Source organism: Schistocerca nitens, chromosome 2 (genome assembly GCF_023898315.1).
Source record: "Schistocerca nitens isolate TAMUIC-IGC-003100 chromosome 2, iqSchNite1.1, whole genome shotgun sequence".
Classification (NCBI taxonomy): Eukaryota; Metazoa; Arthropoda; class Insecta; order Orthoptera; family Acrididae; genus Schistocerca; species Schistocerca nitens.
In genome coordinates this window covers 1,184,945,650-1,184,968,386 of record NC_064615.1, presented here as the reverse complement: position 1 = coordinate 1,184,968,386, position 22,737 = coordinate 1,184,945,650, and the positions used below count along the sequence as shown (strand labels likewise).

General features: G+C 37.3%; 1 protein-coding gene across 1 annotated transcript in view; it reads left to right on the top strand.

Annotated features, from left to right (window-relative positions):
• LOC126237515 (F-box/WD repeat-containing protein 10-like) overlaps window positions 1–22,737 on the top strand; it is a 679,603-nt gene that overhangs the window by 50,170 nt on the left and 606,696 nt on the right. The gene's annotated exons all lie outside the window — the stretch shown is intronic.

The following is a 22,737-nucleotide window of genomic DNA, read 5'->3' as shown; positions in this document are numbered from 1 at the left end:
GGGGAAGTAGTACTCTGGACACAACAGACAAGAGCAATGGTAAAGTTATGCAGTGGGAAACAGGTTAGCAGAGGTGTAGAATAGGGGACTGATAGAGACAGAATATGCTAATGAGTCAAATTCTCATGTGTAGTTCAGACAAACTTGTGCTGGAAGGCAGTATCCAATCAGCTCGTGTGGTGAAGCAGCTGTTGAAGTCACTTGCAGTATGGTGCTCAGCTACTTTTACTCTTCTTGTAATTGCTAGTCTCAGAAACAAACAAATCAACCCCCCTGTCATAGCTGCATATTTCCACTTAATAGTGTCTTACAGATTAATTTTCTGGGGTAACTCATCTCTTCAAAAAACTTATTGCTTGGCCAAGAGTGAGGAGTAAGAATAATATGTCATGTTAATGTGCAGTCATCAAGTAAGTACCTCTTCAAGGAGTTAGGCAACATTTGCATTAAGGGTAATTTCTTCAGTGGCTGAAGTTGACACTATTAAGGTTGCCTACTTTGGCTACTTCCACTCATTGATATCATATGCTTTCGTTTTCTGGGGAACCAACCACTTGCAAAAAACGTTTTCACTGTCCCAAAAAAAAGCAATCAGAATAATGTGTGGGGTCCATCAAAGACACTCTTGCAGGCACTCCTAACAACTGCCTCACAGTATATTTTTTCCTTGCTGCCCTTTGTGTGCAAAAATTATTCTATCTACCAAGACAACATTAAATTCCATGGATATAACACCAGAAACAAAAACAATCTACATGTCGAAATGAAACATCTCACTCAGGTACAAAAAGGAGTTTACTACTCCAGCATTGAGCTGTTCAATGCTCTCTCACTACATATCAAATGTGTTCATACAGAACTGCCAAAATTGAAACAAGTTTTCAAAGATTCCCTGACAGAGAAATCTTTTTATACTGTAGATGAATATTTGAAAGAAAATGTATACCATCACTAAACCTATTGTGTCTAGAACTAGTTCAATTGATTTTATTGAGCATTTGAGCATTATCACACTTTTTGTAACAACAGATTGGCTGCACCTGTATTTGCTCTTGTAGGCCTAATATCTGATTTAACTTTGTGCTCCTATTTATAATCTTTATTTGAAATTCCTTTTTCTGTTAAATAGTTGTTATGTTATCTAGCTGACATACAATTTGTGACTAATGTTACATGCTTATTTGGCTCTTTTATAACAATTATAAACTGAAGTGTCAATGTTAGGTTACTGAACTCAGACTGCAATTACAGACCTGTTACTGAGTTTAGTATGTGGCTGTTCATTTATGTGTATAAAACTGATGTGTGTGAGACCTGAACTGGCTATAAACAAGAGTTCAGATAAGATTAAAACACAATTTAAGTGTTTAAATTTTAAGTTTTGGTGTAGACCACATTCTTGGCAGTAGCCTACTATGACCAACCACTTTCCTGTCAGTTTTCGAAGGCAAAAATAAAGCTGCAAGGATGAGATGTGAGCCGTGCACGGGTAGCTCAGTCGATAGAGTACTTGCCTAGGAAAGATAAAGGTTCTGAGTTTGAGTCTCGGCCTGACATGCAGTTTTAGTCTGCCGGGAAGTTTCATATCAGTACACACTATGCTGCAGAGTGAAAATCTAATTTGAGAGTGACAGTTGTCTTTGCCGTGAGTCCAGATCATGAAAATTGTGGTGTCCTGCCCACTCGTGTCTTATAGGGTGCCTAGGAAGTTGAGTTCTCAGATAGCTAGACAACATACAAGCAAATCATATTAATGGACTTTATTACAGTAATTGAATTGACAATACTTAACTTTGGTTTACAGCGTCGTGTCGCAGGATATTGGCGAAATGCAAATAATCGATGTCTTTCGCTATATACAGTGTCCTTGTAAGTAATGGATATGGATTACAATGACAAGTCATGGCTCTTCTAGTGCTCTTTTCTAGTCCGAGTCTTCTAGTGTCTGTCTTCTGCAGGAGCAGTGCTTATATTCTCCTGTTGTGGTGTGGTCATAGTCAGTATACTATTGGCTGATGTCGTCTCACAGCCTTCCATGTGCTTGCATTCTTTGTCTTCGTGGCAGTGCTTGTTGTTATGCCAGAACAAAAATATCATAAAGGAATCTGAACCAGCCAAGGAGTTTCAGGTATTGACTAGATAGGATTTCTCCAGATATTGGCATAGGATGGTGCTTTGCGAGTACCTGTGTCAGTACCAAGAGTTTGTTTATAGATTTGGTGTTTGAAACTGAAATAATTGTGTGACGGGATGTGGTTGGCTGGGAGGATTAGGAAAGAGGTGGTATCAGGAGGACTTGGGAAAGACACCATATTGAAAGTGACCAACAAGGCGTCTGGTGGTAAGGGAACAGGAACTGTGAAAAGATGAAGAAGGAAGTGAGTGGTGTTTTGAGTGCAGGATGGGAAGCTATGAACAATAGTTTGAAGGTACTGGTGAACAGAGGCAGACATTCATTCTCCAAGAGCATACAGTGTGTAGAAACAGAGCAAGAGCTTCAAAGCAAGTGTGAACACTGTTTTCTGTTACATGTTTCTGTGTGCCATACATTGGTCTGTGTGTAGGTACATGGTGAAAGACCCCCAGGACATTGTAAAGCTAAAATTTATTAAAAACAAAAAATGAAAGACTGATCAACCATAAGCATTGGCAAAGATGTTAATTATGAATGTGCGGTAAGGTGTGGGGAAAAAAAAAGTCATTCATTTTTATTTGTACATAATTTTGTTTCTGACTCACTTAGAAGTTTTGATATCAGTATTAAGTATTTTTTATTGAAGTGAAGTCGAACCAAGTAAGGAGGATTTTCTTATTTTTGACATGCACTGGTGTCCTTGAAGTCTGCTATCTGCATCTACAATTGAAATGTAAGAGAGGAAATCTGATTAGCCAAAAATCATACAAGCACAACATTTCTAATAATGCAATTGTAATATACATAAAATTTTTTCCATTCATATGTATTATATATATTTTTTATTATAACACAACTGGCAACATGAATGTCAGGCACTGGTTGTGAGTAGGGTTTATTAACTAATGTTATAGTAAGAAATTTCTATGACATTGTTCTTCTTCTTCTTCTTCTTCATTTCACCCAACTTTGGGGTACGTTGAATCAATCACTTCTGTGTGTTCTGTGCCTTTCTTTTCGCCCAGTACTGCTTCATTCTTTCTGATCTTGCTTTTCTTTCCTCATCAGAGATGACAATCGTTCTTTTCTTTCTATTTTGGAGCTGGAATCCCTCTTTTCTGTCTTTGCTTATCATTTTTGCGGTCCTGTCTGTGAGCATTTTTTCTGTGATGTGTAGTTCTCTTAAGTCTTTCTCTGTTTGGATAAACCAGTTTGGTTTGGATTTTTTATTCCTGAAGTAGTCAAACATTCTTTTTGTAAGTCTATTTGGGTTCATTCTGAGAATGTGCCCATAAAACTCAATTCTTCTTTTCCTCATTGTATCCGAAAGTTTTTCTGTGGTTTTGTAGAGTGTTTCATTTTTGGTATGGATTAGTTTGTCGTTATGAAATTTGGGGCCTAAAATTTTTCTCAATATTTTTCTTTCTTTGATCTCTAGCCTTTCAATTGGGCCATGGTTAGTGATAGATAATGTCTCAGCTGCATATAGTGCTTCTGGTTTAATGACAGTGTTGTAATGTTTTATTTTTGAATTCCATGAGAGGGACTTTTTATTATAAGTATTTTTAGTAAGCTGAAAGGCTAGTTCAACTTTGTTTCTTCTTAATTCTATTGCTTTTTTCTCAAGGGCATTCCAGCTAATCCATTCACCAAGATATTTGAATTCTTTAACAATTTCGATCTTTTGGTCTCTTACTTTAAGATATTTCATTGGCTTTTTTTATATTTGTGATTATTTTGGTTTTTTCAAAAGAAATTTTAAGGCCTATTTTCTCTGCTTGTTTCTGTAATTTGAGGATCTGTTCTTTGGCTTCTTCCCATGTTTCAGCTAGTAGGGCCATATCATCTGCAAATGCTAGGCAATTAACCTTGATGCCTTTGTTTTTTGTTCCTAGTCGGATTCCACTATTGATTTTCTTGTTCCATTCTCTTACTATTTTTTCTAGGGCACAGTTAAATAACAATGGAGAGAGTCCATCACCTTGTCGTACTCCAGTTTTTATCTCAAATAGGTCTGAGAGTTCTCCCATAAATTTAATTTTGGAGTATGTGTTGGTGATGGTTTCTCTAATTATGTTTGTAGTTTTATTGTCTAGGTTCAATTCTTTTAATATGGAGATTAGAGATTCCCTGTCCATGGAGTCGTACGCCTTTTGAAAGTCAATGAATGTGATGACATACGCTTTTGCTCTCGATTTTTGGTAGGCCATAAGATTTTTGAGGTTTAGAATTTGTTCTGGGCAGGATCTTCCCTTTTTGAAGCCTGCCTGGTATTCTCCAAGTTGACAATCTAGCTGGGGTTCTGCTCTGTTCAAAACGACTTTAGACAGTACTTTGTATGTTACGTCAAGGAGCGAAATCCCTCTGTAATTGTTGGGGTCTGTTCTGGATCCCCTCTTATGAATTGGGTGAATGAGGGCCATCTTCCATTCATCCGGAATTCTTTCTGTTTTCCATATTTCTTCAAATATGTTTTGGAGAGATTCTATGGCATTTCTATTGACATTTTTCCACAGTTCAGCTGTAATTTGGTTCTCTCCCGAAGCCTTATAGTTTTTGAGATTCAAAATGATTGATTGTAGTTCCTCGACGGTGGGTGGTTCTGAGTTAGGACTTGTTGAAGTTGAGTTGCTGAAATCCATTTTTTCAATTGGTTCTTTACAGTTGAGAAGGTTTCTGAAATATTCCCTCAAAATTTTGCAATTATCCCTGTTGTTGTGTGCAATATTACCATTTTTATCTTGTAATTGGAGTGTCGGTGGGCTGTACTTGGTTATTTTTTGTTTAAAAGTTCTGTAAAAGCTCCTAGTCTTGTTTTTGTTGAAGTCTTTGTTAATCTGCAAAAGGAGTTGATCTTCTTGTGCTTTTTTAATTCTTTTGAGGTTTTTACTCACTAGTTTTCTTACACTCAGGAAATTTTGCCTATTATATTCATTTTTCTGAGATTGCATCTGTTGCCATGCTTTCTTTCTTTGCTCAATAAGTTTGTCACATTCCTCTGTCCACCATGCGTGTTTTTTGATTTTGGTTATAGGTGCTATTTGTTCAGCTTTGGTTAGTAGGCTTTCCTTCATTTGATCCCAATTTTGGTTCCTTATATCTTGAGTCGCGAGGGGAAACTCCTTCGAATTCATTATCTTTTCTGGATCGTATCTTCTGCTTTTGGGTTTACTGTTTCTATCTTTCCTTTTGGGGATAATTTTGAGTTTTATTTTAGAAAGATAGTGATCAGAATCCAAGTTTGCTCCTCTGAGTACTTTGACATTTTGTATTTCTGTATGGTGTTTCCATTTTATCGCCACATGATCAAGTTGAAATTCACCCAAGTGTGGGTTTGGTGAGGTCCATGTCTTCTGTTTTCTGGGTAGTCTCTTAAAGGCTGTGGTTTTCAGGATCAAGCCATGCGCTTGGCAGAGTTCTACTAATCTGACTCCATTTTGGTTAGTTCTATTGTGCGCTGGGTAGTTTCCAACAATATTTTTGTATTTCTTCTCTTTTCCTACTTGAGCATTGAAGTCCCCCGTAAGTATGATGTTGTGTTTGTCTGGGATCTTTTGCACCGCGTCATCTAGTTGTTCCCAAAAACGTTCCACCTTTTCCTTATTTTTCCTATTGTCTTCATTTATGGGGGCACGTGCATTCACAATTGTGTATACTCTATTAGCAGATTTAAAAGTGAGTGTGGAGAGTCTTTCTGATTGTGATTGAAAGCTGATAATGGAGTCTAAAATACTTTTATCTATTATAAAGCCCGTTCCGAGGTGGGGTGTGTTTTTCATTATTCTTTTGCCTACCTTTCCTCTGTATATTCTGAAACCTCCGGAATCAAAATTGTTTTCATCTATGTATCGAGTTTCTTGTAGTGATGTTATGAGTATTCTATGATGTTTGAGGGTATCTGTAAGATGTTTTAATTTTCCTGTTTTTAAAAGAGAGTTTACATTGAAAGTAGCTATGTAACTTGTTTTTTTACATTTCAATTTGCTTGATGTCTTATCATGTCCCGATTCATCTCTGTGCAATGCTGCAGACTCCCCAGAATCCGATAGTCTGCTTGCGCACCTTGGTGCGGTGGATTGTCCACCTGGGGTAATTTGTTTCACATTACACTCTTCCATGATGGATAGTATTATGTAAGGGGTGACTCTTCGAGCCACAAATTTACAACCACGGTTGTTAGCCCTGGAGGTTTTTCCCAGCCGCCCCTAACCTGGGGAACAGACGCTGACCAAAGACCGCCCAATGTGAGACAGTCGCCTTTGGATTTCTGGTCCTGTGTTGGTCCACGGGTGGTATTTTATTTCCCACCTACCCTACATATCTGTAGAGCTTTCCCCTATCCGCCACCTGGGGACGCGCCCGGTAGGGGAACAGGTTCCCCCTCGGGTATGACATTGTTATTAGTCATAAAAACTAATTTTCTGTTTGCATGAATCACAATGGGGAGCAAGTAGAGCAAAAAGGCTAAAATTGAGGAGAAAATTTTGGAAAGGAATAAGAATTGGACACAGGTTACGTAAAATTTTCCACAGTAAACTGTTTTGTTCAGTGCAACAAAGGTGGGACAGCTCCGTAAGTTGCTTGCGTGGCTACACTTGGTACTGCCTCTTTTGATGTAGATAGAAATCTTTTCCTCATTATTCCCTTCCTTGAATTTTATTGTGAAAAATTTACAGGAACTTTTTAGTGTGATACACATTGTTAGTAAAACGTAAAGAATAGCAATACAATAGTTTGTGCATGATAATAGACGTAAAACAGGCTTTGACATCACGTAAATTACAACTATTTTTGCATATTCATAAAACATGGCAAAAAATATATGTTCATTGTTGATAGCAATAGCAAAAATGCAATCAGCCAAGATGGCATAGAATTGCGCGATTGAACAATTGAAGTTCAGGCACCATGCATGCCTACTGAGAAAAGTTTAAGTGGGTCAGAGATGAGTGTCATGTGTGACAAATGATAGTGATGCTCCACAGCAGAATAACCTTGATGGCACAATGTTTACAATTGACGAGACAATGTCACATACCGCTCATGAATGAAACATTGGAGAGCAATTCCAATATGAATCTTTGACAACACGTTACATACATCACTTGGTCACAACACAAACATTAAATTGGAAAGTACAGCTGACAGCAACCACAGTAGTACAACTAAAGCACTGCTATGGCAGTTATTATCTAATATAAACATGAAATTTGATGATATGAAACACAATATGAACATCAATTTCAGTGATATAAAACAAGATATGAATACTAAAATTGACAATTTGACACACAATCTGAACACCATTACACAAGATCGAAATTCAATGAAACAAGAACAAAAACAAATATTCAAGGATTTGTAAGACATGGGCTCACAGAAGTTTGATGACTTAGTCAAAAATTTTCGCTCTGAAATTGACCAAAAATTGAATGATATGACAAAACAAGTAAAGCAGGAAGTATTTTCTGAAGTTAATAGTAACATTATGGAGCTAAAACAGGAGACAGATAGATTCTGTTAATGACCATAATGATCTAGCAGAGCAACAGATAAAGAAAATCACAGATGCAAACACATTATTTTAATGATCATAATGATCTAGTAGAGCAACAGATAAAGAAAATCACAGATGCAAACACAAACATTGAAGCCACACAAAACCAGTTGGTTTCGACAGTAGAAAACGTAACCACTGTCGCTAACAAACTACATAAAGACTATGAAGGTGTACCTATAGCTGTAGAAGAGCTTACTTTAAGGGTAGCAACATTAGAAGTTGACTCAGCATGTGCTAAGAAGGAGAGAGAGAAGATCAATGAAAATCTGGGTGATATCATTAGTCAAGCTGAAGCAGGTACGTTAGATACGGGTAATACCATTGCAGAGAAGTTAGAAAAGATTGTAAAATATACATAGACGTAGTGGAAAGGCCTATTCAGAAAGAAGAAAATGAAATAGTGAACAAGATAAACAGTAACCTACAAGCCACAGAAAATAGGATCTGCAATCTTTTAGAAGAAAATATTACCAGATGTCGAAATATGCATGTATTTCCAAGCAACTGGATGGAAGCACAGAAAATCAGATTTGTTGTGGGTGACATTCTTTTATGGGCAACTGAACATTGCAGAACTTATATTGAATTGGAACAAGCTTTCCTCGACAAATACTGGTCTGAGGCAGTGCAAGAAAGACTCAGATGCGTGATTTTCAATCCTGCACCATTCAATGGCAAATACAGTAGTCTATTTGGATACTTTGAAAAATACCTGAACAAGATACACTACTGGAAGAACCCAATATCACAGGTAGATGAGTTAAAAATTTTGAAAAGTCGTTTACCATTGCACATTAGAGAAAAATTAGTCACAACGCAGCTGAATATTTTTGCCAGTGCTTGATTCTATAGACTTAATGATTCTATTGACTTCATCTATGAGGAAAGACCTGTACCCAAAAGAGCAATAAAAGATCAGGCACAATGACAACAACAACATGGTTATGTAAATCAGTCAGTAAAACATGATCTAAACACATAGCAAGGATAGTACATACAACAGTAAAGTTAAAGACCAACAAGTAACAAGTACGATAACAGGAATGGAAGAAACAAATGATTTAAAAGAAATTTTCAAAACAGCAGGAGTAATTTCAATGCACGAGCGAATTACAATCCACCATCACAAGGCTCTATGCTGAATATAAACAGAAACAGTCAGCCACATCAGCGACCCAAGAATGGCACAGTGATAGGCGAATTACTCATACAGTGCAACTAACTGAAATTACTCCAGGTAATGAATTAAGTCATACTACACTATCGGAAAACACCAACCAGTCATAGTTAAGCCCCAGGCTATTGACCTCTCTGGGAGTGGGGGCAAAGCAAAACTACAAACATGTTTCATAAGGTTTGACAAACCAGGTGACATCGAGGATGATCTGTATCAGCTTGAGTTAGATACAACAAATAATATTCAGAAAGAACAAATATGAGCAATCATTAAGGTGAAAATATTTAATATTGAGATGCAGATAATTTTAGTTACAGATTCAACTGTGAATTGAAGAGAGGCATATTCCCAACATTTCCTGTCCAAAATTGCAAGGTGGAAACTGCTACAGGCAGTAAGAATAAATTGGTTAAACATCAGGCATTTATTCCATTACAAATTTGACATTTTACAGTGAAGTGCAATTTTCTTATAGTTTATAAACTTACAGTTAATTGTCTTATTGGCATGGACACGTTTAGAACATACAAGACACAGATTGACATAGGTAATGGTAAATGCCACTCTTATGTGAAGGATCAGACTTTTTCTATAGATTTAGTCAAAACACCTGATGAAAGTAACACAAACAAACCAGAGTGAAACGCAGTTGTACAATATTCCTTCCCAGCTGCATATTTCACAAAAAAGTTTGATACTGAACAAGAAGCAAACACTGCGGTTAGTTAAGAGATGATAGAGCAGAAACTATGTGAATCAGAGATAATAAATGGTATGCAATGACAAGAACTTTCTAACTTGTTATTTAAGTATGCAGATATTTTCAGTAAGGAGCCAGGATTAATCAAAGACTATGAATATAAATTTGAAGTCTATCCACATGAAACATTTTGTGCAATGTCATATCCCATTCCATGGGCAAAACAAGAGGTGGTAAGAAAAAGAGATCAATCATTGATTAAATGCGGAAATATAGAACCTTCATTTTCACCCTATTGTAATCCTATATTACCAGTAAGTAAACTGGATTGTTCTGTAAGATTAGTTCTTGATGCTAGAGGTATCAATAAGATTATAGTACCAGTATGCATAAGACCAGACAACTTGGACAAACAGCTTCTAAAGTTTTATAATACAAAATATTTCAGTGTACTGAATCTCAAGATGTCCTCCTTGAAATAAAGCTCCATAAAGAAAGCCAAAAATTTACAGCATTTGTTTGTGGAGGCAGAAGTTACGAATTTTGTGTTCTACCTTTTGGACTGAACATTAATGCGGGAGTGTTTATATCCGCATTGGACAAGGTTTTAGGACCATAATTGCTTAGCAAGGTCATTGTCTATGTAGACGACCTGCTAATAGCCACACCCACTTAGTTACAACATATCAGGCTCATTGAACAGGTGCTTCAACAATTTGCAGATTATGAAGTAACAGACAATTTTAAAAAGTCTAGTTTTGGTAGGGAGCATGTAAAATTTTAGGACATGTTGTGTCAGAACAAGGTATATTACCTACTCCAAAAAAAACTTGATGCCATATGCCATTGTCCAGTTCCAAGGAATAAAAAACAACTAAAAGCCTTGTTAGAATCAGCATCTTTTTTTTGTAAATTCATACGACAGCAACAGATGAACAGGGATGCATTGCTCAACTTGTTACGAAAAAATAGGCCTTGGTTATGGGGTGATAAGTGTCAGGAGGAATTTAATAACATTAAGCAGGCATTAGTCAACGCAAACATTCTTAGCCATCCTGACATGTCCAAGGATTTTTATCAGTACACAGCTGCTTGTTTCACATGCGAGAAGGAAAAGGTAAAGAAATACCCAAGGCCATCAGGTTTGCTAGTCACACATTATCAGAAGCAGAAAGATCTAACTCTTTGTCAGAATTGGAAAGTTTAACTGTAATATGGGCATTTACAAAGTTTGAATATTTTTTGTGGGGTAAGAATATCAAGGTTTACTGTGATCATCAGTCACTGTTATTTCCTTTAACATGTAAACTATTGCACCGTAGATTAGGTAGGTGGTGTCTACATTTAGAAGAATTCAATTTTGAGATCATTTATATTAAAGGAAGTTAGAATGTTATTACAGATGCCTTGTCTAGGTTACCACAAGGTTTAGATGAATTTGGTGAATTAACAAGCAAGATGCCGAAATCAAAACAGTGTTAATGCAAGGTACAACACAACAATTTTTTTTTTTTACTCCGATTTTGGCCATCTAGGGACCGCGTTAAACAACTATTTTTCAATGTACATTTCTCCTATTGCGCTCCTCCTCTTTTCTCTTCTGCCAATATGTCTTCATCCTCTCTCTGTGCTGCTCCCTTCGGTCTTCTGTCCACACTGTTCCACCAGTTCTTCTCTTCTTCACTTCAAATCCTTCAAAATGTTGAATTTTGTCTCTCATTAAGTCTCTGTTGGTTATATCATCTTCTCCTATACCCATCTTCTCTAAGTCTGCTTTGACTTCTTTGAACCAGGTAATTTGGGTTCTGGGGTTCTTGTCAAAAAACATGAATATTTTCTTTGTCAGCCTTTCATCATTCATTCTTTTCAAATGGGCGTAAAAGCTAACTCTTCTCTTCCTCATAGTATCTCCCACTTTCTCAATTTTGTCATACACTTCTCTATTACTTCTAAGCTTCCAAGTCCCATTCTCAAACCTCGGCCCAAGTACTCTTCTAATGATTTTTCGCTCCTTTTTTGCTATAGCTTCCATTTCCTTGTTAGTGTTCATTGCTAAACATTCAGATGCGTACAGACACTCTGGCTTAATCACAGTGTTGTAGTGCCTTATTTTTGCGTTAATTGATACTGACTTCTTGTTGTACACATTCTTTGTTAGCTGGAATGCCATTTCCATTTTTCTTGTTCTTGTTTTATTTCCTTCTTTATCTGAAGCATTGGGCTGGATGATTTCCCCTAAATATTTGAAATTAGAAACCTTCTTTATCTGGCCATACTTTGTAATCATATTGTTCGGTGCCTCTTTTACATTGGTTAGGTACTCTGTCTTTTCAAAGGAGATTTTCAGTCCTGCTTTTTCTGCTGTTTCATTCAGAATATTGATCTGTTTGACTGCTTCTTCCAAACTTCCTGCCAGAATCGCTAAGTCATCAGCAAAAGCGAGGCAATCTACTTCTAATCCATCCTTTATTCTTCCTAATCTGTTTTTTTGTATTCCTTCTTCAGTCGTTTTCTTCCTCCACTCTCTAATAACTTTTTCTAACACACAGTTGAATAGGGTAGGTGACAACCCATCTCCTTGTCTTAATCCTGTTCTGATTTTGAATGGTCTGGATACCTCACCACGGAACTTTACTTTTGCATAGGTATCCGTAAGTGTTTCTTTGACGATTGCGACTGTTTTCTTGTCTGCTCCAAACTCCCTAAGGATGTTAACCAAGGTTGTTCTGTCAACGGAGTCGTACGCCTTCTTGAAGTCAACAAACGTGATAAAGATATCTTTTCCTCTTAATCGTCTATATTTAATAATTAACTTCAAGTTTAAAATTTGCTCCACACAAGATCTTCCCTTCCTAAAGCCTGCTTGGTATTCACCAATTTCTTGATCAAGTTGTTTCTCCAATCTGTTTTGTAGGGCCTTAGATAGAATTTTATACGTTACCGGAAGTAAAGATATCCCTCTGTAGTTATTTGCATCGGTTTTATCCCCTTTCTTGAAGATGGGGTGGATTAATGCAGTTTTCCATTCTTCCGGTATACGTTCCGTTCTCCAAATCGCATTGATTATTCCCAGTAGTTTTTCTTGAGTTGTATTATCCACACTTTTCCACATTTCTGCAATTATCATGTCTTCCCCTGGTGCTTTATTGTTCTTAAGGTTTTTAATGATTTCTCTGATTTCTATGAGGCATGGGGGTTCAGAATTATTGTTTACTGTGTTTGGGGTGTTGGCTGGTAATTTTTCAATAGGTTCCTGACAGTTGAGGAGTTGTTCAAAATATTTTGCTAATATTTCACAATTTTCTTCATTATTCATTGCCAGTTTTCCACTGGTATTTTTAAAACACAGGTTTGGTGCTACATATTTTTGTAGTTTCTGTCTGAATGTGCTGTAAAAGGATCTGCTATTGTTTCTCTTAAAATCTTTATCCATTTGTATAAGTTGGTTCTTTTCAAATAGTCTTTTTACTGATCTAATGAGTTTTGCTGTAGAAGATCTTTGCTGTTTGAACTCCAGGTAGTCCTTATCACTTTTGGTTGAGTGCCATTTCTTCCATGCCTTCATCCTTTGTTCTATTGCTTCCTCACATATCTCATCCCACCATTCGTGTTTCTTTCTCTTTTTCATTTTTGCGACTTCTTGAGCAGATCTTATCATTCCTTCTTTTATATCTTCCCATTTATCCGAACATATAACTATGTTTTGACAGAATTCTTCTCTTTTCTCTTTCAGGATGTTTGCGTCTATCTTTTGAGTTTTCCTGTTTTGTATTTGTTTCTTTCTTTGTGGTATGACCTTTAATTTGACTGTCGATAAGTAGTGGTCAGTTACAATGTTTGCCCCTTTCCGAACTCTCACATTCATTATTTCTTTTTGATTATAGTGTGTGATGGCTATGTGATCTATCTGGAACTCTCCAATACTTGTGTTTGGTGATTTCCATGTTTTCTGTTTCTTAGGAGGTTTTTTGAAATTTGTAGACATTAATTTTAACTTATGACCCTTGCATAGTTCTATTAATCTTTCTCCATTTCTGTTTGTCCTTTTGTGAGCCGGGTAGTTTCCTACTGTTTTTTTGTGTTTTTTTTCTTGGCCTATTTGTGCATTGAAGTCCCCAAACAGTATTTTCACATTTGATGTTGGGATTTTAGAAAGTTCGTGGTCTAGAGATTCCCAATATGTATCTACTTTCTGACGGTTTTTCTTATTGTCATTGTTGATGGGTGCGTGGCAATTAATAAGTGTATAGGTTTTATTTAGGGCGCGGAATGTGAGAAAAGACAAGCGTTCATTAGGTGACTGGAAGTCGGTTATTGAGTTTACCCAGTTAGATTTCACGATGAAGCCTGTTCCAAGGTGGGGAAGGCCTCTTCCACATGGGTTCCAGCCTTTCTTTCCTTTAAATATCCTGTATCCTTCATAATCCATTAAATCTTCATCTGTAAATCTGGTTTCCTGCAGCGCACATATTTGGATTTTATATACCTTCAAGACTTTGGTGAGCTGCTTCAGTTTTCCCGGCTTCAAGAGCGAGTTAATATTTAGGGTTCCAAAGAAATGTACGTTATTTTTCTTCCGTTTAGAGGATTTTGAATTTCTTGAACGATATGGTGCTTCAGGCTCTCCAGAATCCTTAGGCCTGATTGCGCTGCTGTTAGCGGCGGAGGATTGGTTACCTCCTGGAGTAGTTCTATCTAGAGAAATTGACATCATGCATAGTTGTTTGAAATTCAGGGGGGAGATGGCTTTTTGGGCCATTCCGAGGTTAAAACTGGGATTGTAAGTTCCAGAGTGCGTGTTCAGCCGCTCCTAACATGGAGAACAGACGCTGTTTGTAGCCGCTCCTCTAGGAGTTCAGACGCTACATTTCGTTAGTCTTTGGTCCGCCCTGGGTATTTGATTTCCCCAGTACCACCTATATCTAGGAGGCATTCCCCTATCCGCCACCTGGGGAGGCGCCCGATGGGGGTACTAACAACCCCACACGGGACAACACAACAATGTGATTACGAGAAGTTTTTTAAGCAAATGAAAAATTAGACAACAGCAAGATCGCAGATGGAGGAAATTCATGGAAAAACCTTATGCAGGATGAAGGTGGAAAGGTAAGTATTAGGAGTACAAGGGTGTTTTGTTTTATAGGAAAGATGAAAAGTCTGATCAATGGTGTGTGTGTATTCCTGAAGATTGTGCTGACGAATTTATAAGGCAGATGCATGAAGTATGGGGACATTATGGTGTAGGCAAATATACTGAAAAAGTTGTGACACTTTGTTATTTTCCAAATTCGAGAAGGCGAATCCTACTGGTATTAAGAAAATGAGCAATATGTCAAAAATCAAAACAGTCCAATGTGTCAAAATATACTGAGCTACACCCAGCACTCACAAAAAACCCTCAAGATACAGTATCCCTGGACATAGCTGGTTCATATCCAAGTAGTAAAGGAGGAGTAAGATATGTAGTAGCACTATACGATATTTCTTGGAACATATCAAAATGTATGCCATTAAAAATGCAACAGCCACAAATATCAGAAAAATAATTGAGGGAGACAATTTGGGAAGAGTAGGTAAACCAGAGGTACTGCTAACTGATAATGCTTCATATTTAGTTGGGCAAAAGTGGAAACAGCCATGACCACACAGGTCATAAGGCAAGTATTAGTAACCTTTTTTCACCCAGAAGGAAGCCCAGCAGAATGAGTCTTTAAAGAATTTAACCAGTTTATTAGGACATACACCCCTCACAAACCCACCCGATGGGTAGAATACGTAACTCCCTTCGTGCGAGTTGTCAGTAACCTTCCACATTCTTCAACAGGTTTCACACCTAATGAACTGATGTTTCGGACAAAGCAAATAAATGAGTGGGAGTTGCCCATACCAAAGGTACCCACTACAGAAATGACACTACAAGACAAAATCTAACACACTATGATTATACTTGAAAACAGGGCCGAGTATAGGGAGAAAATTTAAAATAAGAAACTAAAACGTGTTACAAAATTTTTTGAAGGCAATGAGTCCTGTTACGGATGCCACCTAAATCGACAAATGTTGGAAAACTGGATAAGAAGTGGCAATTTCTCTATTCAGGGGCATATATAATTTCCAAAATACCATACCCTGGGACGTACAGAATAGCCCATGAGAAAATGGAGAGACAAGAGTGTCCACCCTCAGTAAGATAAAATTTAATTGATTATGAAATACAAGTTCTTGAAGTTTATTTAGAATAGGAAATGTTTAATTAGTAATTGCATGCCATAATTTATCTGCTTAATATAAAGGTGTTTTGATTCTTGTAAGCATGTAAAAAGTTGAATTTATGTGCGGCTTTTACTCTTAGACGAGCTACCACTTAGAATGCTAAAAGTGCACGTGTACAGTTCGCTGACATGTGTGGAGAATTTCATTTTGTGATTTTGAGCCGAATAGAGACGAATCTAGTTTCATTTAGACTTTTTGTGAGATAGACACATCACATTATTACAAAAAGTCATTTAGCCCATCAGGGAAAATTGAAACCTGTGCACTAGATTTGAAACATGTTACACACTAGTGCGTGATTGAGCTTTCCATTAAATCACTTATAATAGTTGCAAATGTGCTTGGACTTAATGCATGAAGTTTGAAATTACTTTTTGAGAGAAATACTGATTTTTGATAGAAACGAACCAAAAAAAATATTCAAAATATGAAGGTTCTGTTTTAATTAGGACACATCACCTTGTTGATCACATTGAACATTAGAACTATTTGCGATGTAATATGTCCCATTACACATATAAAGTGTTACACAGAATTTGCTGATATAATGAGAGTATAAGAGTGTTCTTTTCCAGAAATGCCAGTGGACCAGTGGTTTCAAAAGTTAAATTACCAACTGTTGTGTAACTTCATTGATATTGCATTTCACTGACGAACATTATTCTTATTGATAAATGAACATTAATAGCAAGCAAATTTTGAATACTCACCAACACTGCCAAGCAGCAGTTCACATCACAACCAGTAATAAATGCTAATAGAACTGAACGGGCATTACTTCATTAAAACAGAGCAATCAGCTTACAATTCTATGATAAACTGTACCAGGTGGAATTATTTAAATCTTGTGGAAGTGTAATAAGGTTTATCTGAACACTTCTATCGTACATTATTATTTCAAATTAACTGGACAGATTATTGGTCAGAAACAAATTCACCCATGACAGATTGTCCCACGCCACTACTAAACTTTTATCGTGACTCTTCACAAGAGATCTGAAGAAGCCGGGATCAAGAAACAAGAAAAGAAGAGTCATTGGTATAATGGACTATCATATTATGTATATAACATTTTAATTTCTTGTAGAACTCTAACATACATTGGGTAAGCTGACATATCCACTCCATTAAATAAAAGAGAAGCCAACAAATAAAGGGCATCGACCCCTAATGGCAGATGCAAATAGGCATATGGGGGGGGGAAAAAAAAAAAAAAAACACCACTGTGCATCTTCATACCATGTCAATGTACAGTGTGGGGGCAATTGTGTAGGTACATAGTGAAAGACCCCCAGTGTCTCGTAAAGCTAAATTTATTTAAAAAAAAAATTTAAAACTGATCAGCCATAAGCGTTGGCATAATTATGGGGGGGGGGGGGGGGGGGAATTCATTCATTTTTCTTTGTACATAATTTTGTGTCTGACTTGCTTGGATGCAGAGGTTCTGTTAAGACGTGCAGTTTGAAGTATAGTGGGCTATGAGTGTTTTATATCATATATGTTGTGAAATAAGGGAGTATTTGATATAAGAATTAAGTATTTTTTATTGGAGTGAAGTGGAACCAACTAAGGAGGATTTTATTTTTTTTGACACACACTTGTGTCCTTGGTGTCTGCTGTCTTCATCTACAAGTGAAATGTTAGAGAGGAAGTCTGATTATCCAAAAATCGTACAAGCACAACATTTCTAATAATGCAATTGCAATATAATTTAAATTAATTTTTTTCATTCATATGTATCATATTTTTTATTATGGCACAACTACTATAGATGAGTGGTTGCCTTTCCTTTATATTACATATACTTACTTACTTTGTCAAATTAGTTATTTTTATGTTTTAGATATGTCCCAAGTTCATACTTTCAATTCCATTTACTGTAGGTAATTTCTAAGAATAATGAAAATCTTTTTTCTAAGTATATTGAAAACCATTTTTAAATATGTGGAGCTGTCTCTATTTTACTGCCCCAAAAAAAAATCAAGTTCATTAAGCTTCAGTCTCATGAAGCCACATATTGCGCAATTTTAAACATCAAGAAATCCCTGATAGCACCTGAAGTAGACATTAAGGATCCAACTCTTAATGAAACACTGTGGATAAAATGTCCAGTTGGATAAAAATGAAAATTTATAAACTAATTGAGAAGATCAGTTCAGCGTACTTTTGTCTTGGAAGGATTTCTGTTGCAATACCAGGGAAGGAAAGTTGATACTCACCATATAGCGGAGATGCTGAGTTGCATTTGTGTGTGTGTGTGTGTGTGTGTGTGTGTGTGTGTGTGTGTGTGCGTGCGTGTGTGTGTGTGTCTACTGCTGACAAAGGCCTTAATGGCCGAAAGCTTTAACTGTGTGAATCTTTTTGTTGTGCCTATCACGACTCAGCATCTCCGTTATATGGTGAGTAGCAACTTTCCTTATCTGGTATTGTTACATTCCATCTTGGATTTCCATTGTTTGAAGGATTTATGTTGTGTTGACTTAGTCCAGGATGTTAGTTTTATATTTTATGATCACTCCCTGTTGTCTTATGGAATTTTGCATTTGGGGGAATATACCTAAAGTAATTAAAGTCTCAATTATTCAGCAGAAGAAAGCTATAAGAAAATTGTTTAAAGTGGATAGTCCAATTGCAGGATCTCAGACTCTTACAATCACTTGTCAATCATTAATCATAAATGGTTTTTGTTGCTTGTAATAAAACATCAGTTGCAGTTGAACTATGATTTGCACAGTCACAATACACGTTTTTCCTGTAGATTTTTCCCTCTTGTCTATGGTCTAGATTGAAGTTGTATGCTGTGGTAGAAAGATATTCAACAAACTCCTATCTAACATCAAGACAAAAATTGGATTCAACTAGTTCAAATAAAAATTAAAAACATGCATTACTAGCCACTCATTCCGCAAATTACCTACTTACATAGATTTGTTAAATCAAGATTTAAAATTTATGTTAGCTGCATATCAAATTGAGGTATTCATTGTACAGCTGCAGGAAAAGTAATAGTGTATTATAAACAAACACTTGTTTGAACAGATGTAGGAAATGAGTTTCTTAAAAAATACCATTGTAATGTAGTAAGTGTTAGGCTATCAACAGGACATACAGGCAAACTATTTAACGTAACTGAGGAAACATTGTTAGCCTCCTGCCCCTAGCAGAAGACATGCTTTGTTGGGCACCACTTTTTGTATTGATCTTGTGAGATGTGCTGTTGCTTTGGTATGTTAGTGTAGAAGATATCTTGAAACCAGCTAGGTGTAAAATCCATAGAATTCCCACATTTATTTACTAATATTTATGCATGAAGCCAACATCTTATATTTCCTTTTTGTCTAAGTAAAATCAGGTGTATCAGATAAATTTGCCTTAACATATATAATAAATACATAAATATAAATGGAAGTCAGTAACATATGCTAAATGGAAAGGCAGTGGCTCAAGTGTACAAAGAAATGAAAATGAATTTCTATTGGTGGGCTGAATATCAAGAGCTCAGATGGAAACCCAGTTCTAAGCAAAGAAGGGAAATCAGAAAGGTGGAAGGAGTATATAGAGGGTCTATACAAGGGCGATGTACTTGAGGACAATATTATGGAAATGGAAAAGGATGTAGATGAAGATGAAATGGGAGATACGATACTGCGTGAAGAGTTTGACAGAGCTCTGAAAGACATGAGTCGAAACAAGGCCCCGGGAGTAGACAACGTTCCATTGGAACTACTGGCGGCCTTGGGAGAGCCAGTCCTGACAAAACTCTACCATCTGGTGAGCAAGATGTATGAAACAGATGAAATACCCTCAGACTTCAAGAAGAATATAATAATTCCAATCCCAAAGAAAGCAGGTGTTGAGAGTTGTGAAAATTACCGAACAATCAGTTTAATAAGCCACAGCTGCAAAATACTAACACGAATTCTTTACAGACGAATGGAAAAACTAGTAGAAGTCGACCTCGGGGAAGATCAGTTTGGATTCCGTAGAAACACTGGAACACGTGAGGCAATACTGACCTTACGACTTATCTTAGAAGAAAGATTAAGGAAAGGCAAACCTACGTTTCTAGCATTTGTAGACTTAGAGAAAGCTTTTGACAATGTTGACTGGAATACTCTCTTTCAAACTCTAAAGGTGGCCGGGGTAAAATACAGGGAGCGGCAGGCTATTTACAATTTGTACAGAAACCAGATGGCAGAGGGACATGAAAGGGAAGCTGTGGTTGGGAAGGGAGTAAGACAGGGTTGTAGCCTCTCCCCGATGTTATTCAATCTGTATATTGAGCAAGCAGTAAAGGAAACAAAAGAAAAATTTGGAGTAGGTATTAAAATCCATGGAGAAGAAATAAAAACTTTGAGGTTTGCCGATGACATTGTGATTCTGTCAGAGACAGCAAAGGACTTGGAAGAGCAGTTGAATAGAATGGACAGTGTCTTGAAAGGAGGATATAAGATGAACATCAACAAAAGCAAAACGAGGATAATGGAATGTAGTCGAATTAAGTCGGGTGATGCTGAGGGAATTAGATTAGGAAATGAGACACTTAAAGTAGTAAAGGTGTTTTGCTATTTGGGGAGCAAAATAACTGGTGATGGTCGAAGTAGAGAGGATATAAAATGTAGACTGGCAATGGCAAGGAAAGCGTTTCTGAAGAAGAGAAATTTGTTAACATCGAGTATAGATTTAAGTATCAGGAAGTCATTTCTGAAAGTATTTGTATGGAGTGTAGCCATGTATGGAAGTGAAACATGGACGATAAATAGTTTGGACAAGAAGAGAATAGAAGCTTTCGAAATGTGGTGCTACAGAAGAATGCTGAAGATTAGATGGATAGATCACACAACTAATGCGGACGTATTGAATAGGATTGGGGAGAAGATGAGTTTGTGGCACAACTTGACCAGAAGAAGGGATCGGTTGGTAAGACATGTTCTGAGGCATCAAGGGATCACCAATATAGTATTGGAGGGCAGTGTGGAGGGTAAAAATCGTAGAGGGAGACCAAGAGATGGATACACTAAGCAGATTCAGAAGGATGTAGGTTCCAGTAGGTACTGGGAGATGAAGAGGCTTGCACAGGATAGAGTAGCATGGAGAGCTGCATCAAACCAGTCTCAGGACTGAAGACCACAGCAACAACAACAATTGGTGGGCTATTCGTTACTGAAAAATGTCGCTATTCCTGGATGCCAAATTGAACTGTGATGTGGAATTAGAATACAACAGCTAAACAACCATCAAAAAAATATGAAAAATTCAGAATAACATCTGCACAAAACAAACTTAAGTGTAACTATAGCGGTGTGCTAATACATGTTAGGACTAATTCAATAAATATTAGCAGTGAAGGAGAAATCACCAATGACACAAGAAACTTGTTATGTTAAAACATCTTATTTTGCCCTTTTTCAAAGTACTATGTCATGTGGACTTATTGTCTGGGGAAACTCAAACCATGTTCAAAACACGTTACTTCTGCAGAGGAAAGCATCCCTAGTCATTACACGTTCTTAATGTAACGCACATTGTAAGCCCTTGTTGTCTGAATGTAAAATAATGACTGTTATAAATCTGTATATATACCAAGTGTTAACCTATACAAAAAGAATTTACATGGGGTAAAATGTAGAAATAATATTCATAGTCACAACACAAATAATAATAATTCCATACATATGTGGCATAGATCACCATAAATATTGATATTTGTTCAGTGTATAAGTGTGCTATCTTTGAGGAGAGGGCTTTGGGAAGATGTTGGCCACTAACAGCATTTAGCCTCCGGACTTGTATCTATGTAGAAGCGAAGTGCTAATAAATCTGTATCTGAGAGAATTCTAGTTGTTTACCTACAACTATATCTTATTCTCTCACTGGTGACCCCGTTTTTTGTTGTATACGCGTCCATTTACCACCCGAAGGTTATTTACGCACCTACCACATCGGGTTTCTTCGCGATCATGAGGGCCGTTGTTCAGCTTCAGACAATGGCCTCTCAGCACTCACTGCTGCCCAGATTTCAGCAACATCTCTCCAGCACTCTTGCTGTCATAGTGGACATGCTGCAAGACTCTTCAGAGTCCTTCAGCCCGAACGTGGAATTCATCGAGTGCCGCCAGTTTCTTCCAACCGCCAACGGTCGCGGACTCTCGCTTTGTTAGCCTAAACCTTTCCATGTGTTCTCCACAGAGTGTTGTTCAGAACATCCCTACTCCTGTGTCGAATGCACAATTCAATACAGTTCGTGGTGTTGAGCGAAGTTTTGCTACTTTCGAAAATCCAGTAGTAAATTCAAACTCGAATTAGTTCCCGCCACGTGTATATCCTTCCATGCCGGCTAGTCAACAGGTGCTCAATGCTCGTCAAACAGCTAATATCACACCGAGTGTGCATTCTAGTGGACATGTGTGGGATCCTTGTGTTGCTTCTAATCAAGTCAAAAATTCTGTGCTGGACAGTAATTACCCAGACATCTACAACCAGTCCCACCACTCATGGTCGAGTGAATACAGTGTGCATAACGGATATTCACCGGCGTACTTAAGTACTTGTGGCTTCTCTCCGAGCTACCACGTCAATGAGAATGCACATTTTGACTATGATCCTCACACTGTTTGAGCGTCCGTCGCTTCTCAGCCGCCCGAATGCAAGCTGGAGTGGACGTTTTTAGTGTCCACAATTGAAGAACCTATTCTCGGAATTGATTTCCTCAAGCACTATCAGTTGCCACTAGATTTTGTGCAAAATACTGTGTTTTACCCCCCACTAAACAAACATATTTCTTTCGCTCCGCCGAGTGACAGTTTGGCTAACACCAAACATGTGCGCTGTGCTAAGAAGTGTTTAAACCTAACCTTGGAGCTGCAATCTCGGACAAACAAGTGGCTAGTGGA